Source organism: Calonectris borealis, chromosome 8 (genome assembly GCF_964195595.1).
Source record: "Calonectris borealis chromosome 8, bCalBor7.hap1.2, whole genome shotgun sequence".
Classification (NCBI taxonomy): Eukaryota; Metazoa; Chordata; class Aves; order Procellariiformes; family Procellariidae; genus Calonectris; species Calonectris borealis.
This window is the reverse complement of record NC_134319.1, coordinates 23787485-23797994: the sequence shown is the minus strand read 5'-3', so window position 1 is coordinate 23797994 and position 10510 is coordinate 23787485. Positions and strand designations below refer to the sequence as shown.

The following is a 10510-nucleotide window of genomic DNA, read 5'->3' as shown; positions in this document are numbered from 1 at the left end:
TTTTATTTTTTAATTTATTTATTTGTTATAGAGTAACAAAGATACCAAAAATGTCCTGAGATGTTTTTTTGAGTGTTGGCTCCTGTTAGAGCTAATTTCACTACACCTGAAACATTGCAATAAATTTTTTTGAATAATTTTTTTTCACTGAATATTTTCAGTGGAACTGTCTGTTGCAACTTCATTTTTTCCCTTTATGTTTTTCTTTAACATGGAATGAAAACTTCTTACTATATGGAGCAGGTGTACAGGAACAATTAGTCTCCTTATTCAGTATGCAATGTAATTTAGTGCTTGGATTACATATTCTGTAGTTGTGTATGTGTATATGTGTGTATACAGCTAAACATGTACTTCTCAGTAGAGATTAACCTCCTGTCAACATATGATACTGTAAGTCTACAGTGTTTAGATAACGCTTAGCCAATTCATAAAATTCTAAAATCTGGTGATTTAGAAAACTTGCTGTGTTTTTCAAAACTATGTTAAGTGTGCATAGAGGGGATCATGAGGTCAACTGGAGTGCTGTTCATCTTGGCTTTTGTGGAAGCTTTGAAGTGCAGCTAAGCAGGGGTGATAGTAGTACTGCTTTGTAGTAGTATTGCCAGTTCTGCTTTTGTTCTTCCACCATCTCTAAACAATGTATTTTGAAAATTGTTAGTTCTTTACTAAGTAGAGTTTTAGCCCTACTAGATCTTGTAAAATAGTAGCAGCGTTAGATGATGCTTTTTATATTTTGTCTTTAGTTTCTTTACTATTGTACTGAAAGCAGTCTGCAGATTTTAAATTTGAGCTGATGGATAAAATTGTACAGCTGAAGAGACACGAGACATACGACAGGTTTGAGGTTTGCAATAGGTCTGTTCAACTTCCTATGCTAAATGGTTGAACATCAGCCTGTAGTGAAATGGCATTACAGGTCTAGGTCTAGTGAGCTGGCAAACGGGTGTTCCTTGCGATACTAAGAGATGGGAGTTTTTTGGTAGGAAATATTATTGTACTATCAATCTGCAGATGTTTCGTAATAGAGCTAGTGTCTGTTCTTTGGGGATTTAAATAGGAGGATTTAATTGTTCCACTTTAATTCATGTCATGCTTCAGCCTAACTTACAGAATTTGGAGAGAATAAGAATAGATGAATCAAGTTTTATTATCTTCTTCTATATTGCCAGGTTACCTATGATGGAATTTTTTTCCTGCTGTCAAGGGCCTGAAATCTAAACTTGATTGTTAACGTTTTCATTGGATGAAAATGCAATTGACAGAGGGGAAATACTGTCTGAAGGAAAGGAAAAAAAGACTTCTGGAAAAAAAAAGGTAATTCTCTAAGCAGAAGGGAAAAGCAGAAAAACTCTAGTGAGACTACGTGTTAAAGATAATGCTATCACACATTGAAAGGAAATTATTAAAAAAATAATCTTTAAACATGTAATTTCCAAGTACTGACTTTACCCAAGGGCATAAAAGGAGAGGAGCTTTGAAACTTTTACCTCCCTTGGTAAAATGACTTCATCAGATATTTACCATTTTTAATTTTTAGAATTATATTTTTAATTTTTGTCTTAAAGTACCATGAGAACCACAAAGAGAGACATATTATTTATCACTTTTCCTATAACTTTTATCACCAGTCACTGTTACAGTGAGATTGAAAGAAAGAATGGAAAAACACTGTCCACACACCGTACTATATGCTGTTTGTGGCAAGTGATTTACAAATAATGGTGTAGCATGAAATGGAAATGAGTGAATTCTGGCTGTAAATAGCAGGCATTTGCTAGGAGGAGAAAATACTTCTGAGGTCTCCAAAATCTCTTATCTTAAGCTCTGGCATTCTGGCAGGCTGATGAGCCAAAAGAGGATCAAACCACAGGCATTGCAGAGGCGATAGTCTTGTGCACAGTTCCTTTGATGATGTGCTGAGAGAATCATTTGGCTAAATATCGGAAACATATCATGTAAGGGCTAAACATTCTTGACTTCAAGGGGGCTCTGTCAGCCTATACAAGCAGTGCATCTGGTTGTAACTGGTCTTTTCTGATTCTTCAGATATGCATTCAGTTTCTTCCAGATTTAGAGTCTGTGTTTAGAACCAGATAGATTTCATGCACAGAGGAGAATAAAAAGACTCTTCAAATATCTTACACTGCTTAAGGCCTTACTTAGGCCTTATGCTTTGCAGATTGTAATGGCTATTTTCTCCAGAGATATTCAATTCACTAATGACATCATTAACCATTGCCTCTGTCTCACACTGATGCTACAAAATCAGTTATAAGATCCAGATGATCAGTTGTGCATACAAAAATGTGTAATATACAAAACAGCTAACTCACAGTGTTTGATTAAAAAATGCGTGGTTGAAATTTTTTTTGAAAAAAAGCCCCTTCCAATGAATATTCAGAGAGCTCTGTTAAAAACAAAATGACAAAATAACAGAATAACTTCTCGTCATGGGAAGAAGACTCTATAGTCTTGTGTTATAGAAATAGTAGTATGGACACAATCCATCAGTCTGACATACCTGCTCATCTATAACCATTGAGTGATCCTGTGAAGTCTATAGATTCATATTTAAGCATGTGTGATACAGACTGCGGGCCAGAGCCTCTGTAGATACTATTGAAAAAATAGAAGAAAGTCATTGCGTGCTCATATATAATGCAGATGATTCCTTGCTTCATGAAACTGAATAGTCTGGAAAAAAACAGTGTGTCAGGAGAGAGGAGATGACAAAGAAACAAGAAAGTGATTATATTTGCTACAATGTGTGCCATTTATAATGTAATATAAATATCAAATTCATTTTTTTTTTTTAAAGATGTGCTCCTTGACTTGCTGTCTGAGCAGGCACCTTTCATCTGACTTTTGGTATGTTTTGGTTGATACTTTTGATACTTAAAATTTCCAGTTTGTAGTGAGAAAAACTATAGTACAATGACTTTATGGAGGCTGTAAAATATGTATTTTATTCTTTCTTTTGAAAGATTGCTCATCATTAAAGCTCTTCTTAGGGCTTTACAACAGAGAGCTCAGGATGTGAAACATGAGGTTGTAAGATGACATTGCTGTGCTGTAGGAAGTTTTTATAAAAGTGCAGGTGTAAGAAAAGTTTGATCTGTGATTACCCTAACCAGTCACATTTATCTGCTTTTAATCACAGATCATAGTCTTTGATGTGCATGGCTACCTTTCATCCCTTTTCCAAAATTCTCTTCTCTGCCTTCCTTACATGCCAAAACCATAATTCTCAGTGCTGCTAAAATCCACACATCAGACATTTTTATTTGTGTACTCAAAAATAGTTTTACAATTTTAACTTTAAATTATTTCATTTCAATTCTAGTCTTAGTATAAGGAGTGACCCTTTTTTTTAACCTTTGTCTTTAATTTTTTTTTCTATATGTCCCTAAGGTTTGTTTTTATTGCTCATTGGGTAATTTTGTTTCATCTGCTCATTACATTTCTAAAAGAGCTAGAAAAACCTTTTAATGACTTATTAAATACTAGCTTTCAAAACTTTATAAAGGACTTGTATGCGGACTAAATTCTGCCATTTGGACTAGTGTGCTGTGGACGTCTCTGTTGTAGTGCTGATGCCTTCTCTTCTCCTTGTCAAGTTTCTGTCTATCATAGCTGACACTCTTTATCTCATGCACATTGCTCTGATTTCACCAGGATTACTTTTAGAGTAAAATACGGTCCAGCGTAAGGTAGGCCAATGTGATGTCATCCCTCACTCTCTGTCCAAGGGAACATCCAGGCAGCAAATGGAGCACATTCGCAATGAATCAGCATCAGGGGACTTGAAGGCTGTGTCACAAACTTGCTGGGGCTTCTGATCAAAGCAGTGGCTTGATTTGATTTTGGAGTTTGTGGCATAAAGGGCAACAGGCTAGATAGCCAGTATATATATATAAAAAGCCATACTGTTATGTCTTTTACACCTATTTTTTTATCTGAATTTGTCCTTCATTGTAAGACATGGACCTGCTGAGGGACTATTAGAGCTTTTTAAAAAACTGAGTCCTTAGTCTGCCAGTCCATACCATTTACACTTTAATCTCTATGTTGTAATCATCCCTAACAACAGGAGCCTTAGAAAGTAACTGTCCATTAAGTCTTTATTGCAACAGAGCAGAAGTTATGCATTTCGTTACAAGTATTAAAACCTGGGCCTAAATTTGGAAAATGTACCTGTTCTGCAGATAGCTGCTTCATTCAGTCAGGAGTATTAGGTATCAGGGATCAACTGATGGAAATTAGAGAAACAATAGGTGGCTCTGAGCTTTTTAATTTCCTTTTTTCTACCCAGTTGACAGCAAAATCCTACCATAATAGAGTGAGCTACAATGGCATCTAATGATTTTCTGGGAAGCAGGGAATATACTTCAGCAGGGAACCAGAAGCCATGTCATACTGATGCTTAATGTGCTAAAGTTTAAAACCCAAAACCTCAGCAATCGGTGACTAAGACATGCTGAGGAAGAAACAAGTAGCCCTGCACTTATTCACCAACTCATATTTTATTGAAATTTGTAACATCCTGATTTCAAAACACTGAATAACCATACAGAAATGTGGAGAGGTTTATGCCAATTTTACAAATGAAGATTACAGCCTTCAGAAAGTTATTTCTTAGACAATATGGCAGACATCTTTGGCTATTCAATTTAAGCAAGTTTCCTAGGCTGTTATTTTCAGTAATTTCAAATGAAAAAGACTTATTTAGTCTTTTTAAAACAAAACTTTAAGCAAAATGTATTATTTCATGTGACCAATTACAAAACAAACTATGGAGGAACAGAGTGGCAAAAATGGCAGCCTTTCCACCGAGCTGCACTTCCCGGGACCCCTCGAGGCTGGGGTCAGGCTGCGCTCTCAGCGCTGCCAGCTGCGGCTTCCTGTTTGGCAATTAGATACAAGGAGTCGCTCCTGATGGCATGGGCTGGTTTCCACAAGTCACCCATCCAGGATAAGAGTCACTTGCTTAAAGCTCAGGGCTAGTACCTTGTTAGATGGCTTTGGTATCCAGGTTACCTGCAGAGGGCTGGCAAATACAACACAGGACACAAATGATGCTGTGCCCCTCTGGGGAGCGAGCAGGAGGCAGGAGATCTAATCTACAGCATCCAAAATGATGCTAGATGCTTATGTTTTAGCAGCCAGGACATGTATCTGGTTGTCAGAGATAACGAGATAACACCATCAAAAACAGAGAAAGAAAAGTATGCTTTGGACAGTACTAGTTAGCTTAGGTCACCTATTAAAAGCCCAGGCTTAATTCTATTACTTTCTGCTAGAACGAGGTCAGATCCAAAGTATTTACCAATGATCTTATATATTTACTTTTTCCTTACAGAAAAAACAAAATCATCTTTCCTGTCTAGCTATTTATATGCATTTGGAAAATGTCACATTCCCCTGGTGCATTCCTCCATTTATTCACACCAAAGTTCTCCATCTGTATATCAATACCATTACAAGGAGATACATTTCTCTGAGTAAAAGACAGACATCTTTGAATGTATACTGTTAATGTGGAGTGGGTTTTTTTGCCTTCTTTCTTCTACCTCCTGGGCTTAAATAAAGCACACAGCTATTAAAAAGTACCTGCAAAAAATGTTTGTGTTTTATTAGAATGGAATGATATGTTGAACGATTAAAATACATTTATGCATGTTCTGATACATACAGGTATAAAAATGAGTACATACTTTTTTAAATGGAAAAGCTTAGGGTGATTTTTTGTTGTGCTTTGGCGGTTACCAAATTTAAGTTTCAAGTGTTTTAAAAGACCAGTCTACAGCAAGAGCTTGATCTCTTAAAACGGATGTTTTTGTACCTGCTATTGTGATTATTATTACCCTTTGTATTAATTACCTGATTTAGCAAGTTTTGGATGTGGGAATGACAGTTACAGTTTCATGCTGAAAAAAACTCTTTGTGATTTGTTTTTTTTCCCATTTGTTTGGCTGCTCTGTGAAAGGTATCTTCTTTCCTACTTCTCAGGCTTTGAGCAAAAAGTCTGGGAAGTCTGTGGAACATTAGGTACATAAGACTGCCACATTGACTATAATCCTTAATATATTAATATTCTTATGGGTATTGAATCATTTTGATGTGCAGCAATTTGCATGCGTAACTCCTTATGCATGGTGTTGATAATATACCCCTAAATTTTAGTGACAGATGGATTGCTCAGATTGATCCAATTTGGATGATGATGTGCTAATTTGAATAAAATGACAGGTGTACTTCATGCATGATGCAGAAAGGGTATGTTATATTTGTTGCTAGAGAGGAAATAGTCATATGGTATCTCAAATACATTTCTTATACAAGAGTATACTTTGTGAGGTCAAAATCTGTAGGAATGACAACATGTTGATATGTAAGAGTAGTGTTAATAACTATTTCACAGTTCTTATGTGTATCTTGGATATGTAAACCTTTTGCTTCAGTTTATTTATTTGCAAAAAATGTATCTAATTATGCAGCTAGACTTAATAACAGAGTGCAAATGCAAACCAACTTTAAATACCTTGCAATTAAACAAAATACACATATATGGGGTTTTGATACTGATAAAATGGATAAATCATGTAATCAAAGTATATTTCTAGCTGAATTTATTTCATTTCTGGATAGATTTTTGAAGCTTTTTGTAACTAGTGAAGCGCACCACTGGCATGAAGATTTATTGCATCACTTAACCCTTAAATGTCTGGCAACATAATAAAATCCACAGAGAGGAAAGAACCATAGCTAGCCCATAGGGAGTAGTTGAGGTACTTACCTGGCATGTGGGAGACCTCTGCTCTATGACTTTTGTTATTCCCCTGAATCCCTGATGAGCACCCTGCCCATGAGCCACTGATGTCCTTGGAGCTATTCTACTTCCCAGGTTAACCCCAATCTCTCAGGTGTCATACAGCTGTCTCAACTACCACTGCATTTTATTTTCTTCTAAGGAGAGAAAATGAAAGTCTCCACTCTCTGCACAAATGGGGAAGATACTGCAGATCCTTACAAAAAATTGGTCATAAAGCTCTGATTCCTTGGATAGGATTAGAGCTAACTCCTTTTTTCATGATTGGTGCTTGTGCTCTGGGAACAAAAGCTCTTTTGTACTTAATCTGTTAGATGTTTCTTGGGCCACAGCTGCAAACATGTGTATGTCGGGGAATAAAGCTAACCATGTAATATCTGTGCACCCATCAGAAGCACCTGGAACAATAATGAAGTGTAAAATTGAGGATGTGAATGGTTGTAAATTGAGAGATTGCTGAAGTTTTTGTAGTGACAGTTTTTATTCTTCTGTCTTCTTCTTGTAGGTAACCAGGGAGCACTAAAATGTATGTAAGCAGTAAGAATGAAGATGAACAAATAGTAAATATGAAGTGGAAATAATTTTATAAAAAATACTGAAATAGAAATACAATTAAAAGTTGGGACATGACTACCTTAGATCACTTATAAGTGATGATCTAGAAGCAGCAACCTTTTTGAATCCTAAAGTATTATACATGCTTAGGTTTCTCCTTTTTTAATTTCTTTAAAAACTTATGGAGAGATCTAAATTTTCATCTCAGTTAATCTGAAAGATCTTAACATTGTGCTTCAATGTTACATCAAAGATATAGTAATATTGTAAATTTAATTACTATGCCTTTTCAAATAGGAGTTGTATTTTGTCATATGATGTTTTCTGTCAGGAAATAGTAGATTTCAACTGATGAATTAAATGTCTTAAAATGTTCACTTAAAAAAAATCCCAACAGAGGTAAAAAACCATATATGTAAGGAGCCCATTTCAAGTTACTGAAATGCAGACAGTAGGGGAAAAAAAACCTACAGGAAATCTACTTTTCGAGTATTCATGAATAGTAGCTCAGCTTCTTAAATGGTTAGTACGTTGCTTTCCCATTGCAAAGATGTGAATTACAGTCCTGTTTCTGTTGACAAGTGGAAATTATATGCTCATAATATCAGCCTTGCTTTTCTTTGTTCACCTATGGAAATCAAATTTGTTATACCTGATGGTATGGGCAAGTGATTACAACACCAAGTGTGGGATGAACTGTATGAAACATTGTGCCTCTGCTTACAGTCTAGTGTTTGCTAACTTTGCTGATCACTGAAACATTTGTTCATGGGGGAAAAAAATGAAAAGCCGGTCTTCTTCAATTGGAAGAAGAATTGGAATAGTAAAGCTGGCAGGATCAGACATTTTCCTCTCACCAAGGATGATGCTTTAGGCTGAATTGGAAAGAGGGAAGGTTAACAGTTGGAAATAAAAGGAAATGTAGGAGCAGATTTGGTTTGATCTTCATTTGTGTTACATGTTTATTTGGTTCTCAGAAGTTGTTCTGTTCAGATTAAATGATTTTGTGCTGAAATAGAAAGCCTATTTCATACACGGGCTTGATGGGTCCAAAAGGAAGAGAAAGGAGTAATGTTTTCTGAGAGTGTATTTCCCAAAATGAATGAGACTTGACTTGGTGTGGCGGGAATCATGTTCTCAAGTTGTACGGGTTGCCCAGTGCACCTAATCTGCCGTTCACAAAGTTGGAAAGGAGGAACTCCATTTATTGATACTTGTAGCAGGCAATGGTATAATTCTAATTGTGATTACTTTGAGCATAAACAGCTAATTTCAAAATTAATAAGAACCTATGACCATCCTTTCAATCTTTGAAAATCTTGGGACTAAATGAAAGACACTCAGCATGTTAACATCTATTTTCTGGAAGCTAGTATTATCACTTAGCAAATTGTTTTGGTCAGGATGTGTTATCTATGTAAATAGACACAAAATGAGGAAAATAAAGATATTCAAAACAGTGATAATCTTAACCTAAATAATTAATGTGTCAGTTTTTTAGTAACTATAGTGGGAAGTGTCAGTAAAACTAAGCATCTATATAGAACCCAGCAGATGTTCATACCAACCACACCAATTTTCCTAGGATTTATCTTTTTATTTCCCTTTTGTTTAAGTATTAGACATATTGTTTGATATGTTGTACAATTAAGATAAAAAGGAAAGCGAATACTCAACATACAGGTAATATATGAAAGTTGCCCTCTATGCTAGTGAGTAGAGGGTGAGTATACTAATTTTGTATTAGTAATATGCATGTCTCCATTCTCAAGATCCGGTATGAAACTTCTCTAAATACCCTGATCTAAAACAGAAAAAACAAGCCTAGTGTAACTTCTGAAGTAATTTCACATTATTCTCAAATTATCCATAACCTTATAATCCCTGTTTTATGACTGCTGTGCACAATTACTTTTGTAGCTGTGAAGTCTATTTTCTTCCTTCATTTCAATTCCACAATAAAAAAATTAAAATTATATGATTAATCAAGATACATTGGTCAATCTATTTTATTGTTATATCTTGTTTTATTGGCAGCTTTAAAAGTGTTTTTAAGCATTTGATTAAGTTATCCAATCAGAGTGCCTCTGCTGTTAGGTTTTCAGCATCAGTGCTGTGTCAATACCTGGTCAAGCATTAATGCTTTGTTGTTTGAACTAACAACAGAACTGCAACAGAAATTTAATTTCCTTTAGCTGCCAAGTGCATGGAGAAGGGCTGAAATTATTCACCAAATGGCTTAAGTAGAAGTTAACACACCTACAAAGTGATTTGGGTTCTTCTCAGATCTTTCAGATTTGAATACAAGCAGGATTTTCTCTTGCACTTGAAAGAAAGGCTGACTGGTAGATATGACGTGGTCAGATGCCTGAAGGAACAGTAATTGTATTGCACAGGCTATTTTCCAACATGATAGCAGAAAAAGAAATCTGTTCTCATTATATTTTCTTCACTACAATTTTAAAAGCTCATCTCTTGCGCTTCTCCACATAAAGCCCTCAAATATTTTAAAATGTTAATAGTCTTAAAGGGGATAATTTGATATACCCTTTTTGTGGTTTCTTTGAAAATTAACTATTGTTGGATTCTGTAGATCACTTGTATCGTTCACTTTGATAAGTGCCTTATAATGAGCATACTACTACTAATACTACTTTATTTCTTCGTACTGTTACAAGCAGTTTTTCTGATATTGACCTAAATCTGCATCCTTGCCATGTGGTGAAAATTACTTTCTGCTCCCTGTTTGTCTCTCTCACTAGAGATCTTAGAATTTGAGTTTGGTAAATTTGCACATTGCTCTTTTATTCCTTTGATATTTGATGGCTTGATCACCTCTCGGATAGAGGAGGAATATGCAAGTTCTATGAATGTATTTGCTATTCTACTAGATAGGCCCTTATGAACATCTGATCTTCTGTGCTTTCCCCACTTGGCCATGATTCTAAGCAAGCATGTCAGATTCCCTCTCTGTGTTTTCTGGTGCTAAGACAGACTTGTGTTTTCTATCAGGGAAAAACCTATACATTGATGCTGTTATGTATGTGAATATCAAACTTTCATCAGCTGTCTCTTCTGTTGCAAAATGTTTTTCAAGGAAAGTAGAAAAGTTACTGCAAATCA

The 10510-nt window shown here is 35.5% G+C and overlaps 1 long non-coding RNA gene across 1 annotated transcript; it reads left to right on the top strand.

The window, feature by feature from the left end:
* Positions 1-1221: 1221 nt before the first annotated feature.
* On the top strand, positions 1222-7391 carry LOC142085277 (uncharacterized). The gene is made up of 3 exons (XR_012674600.1): positions 1222-1317; positions 2822-2871; positions 7338-7391. It is a non-coding gene; the product is annotated as an uncharacterized LOC142085277 (long non-coding RNA).
* The last annotated feature ends 3119 nt before the right edge of the window (positions 7392-10510 follow it).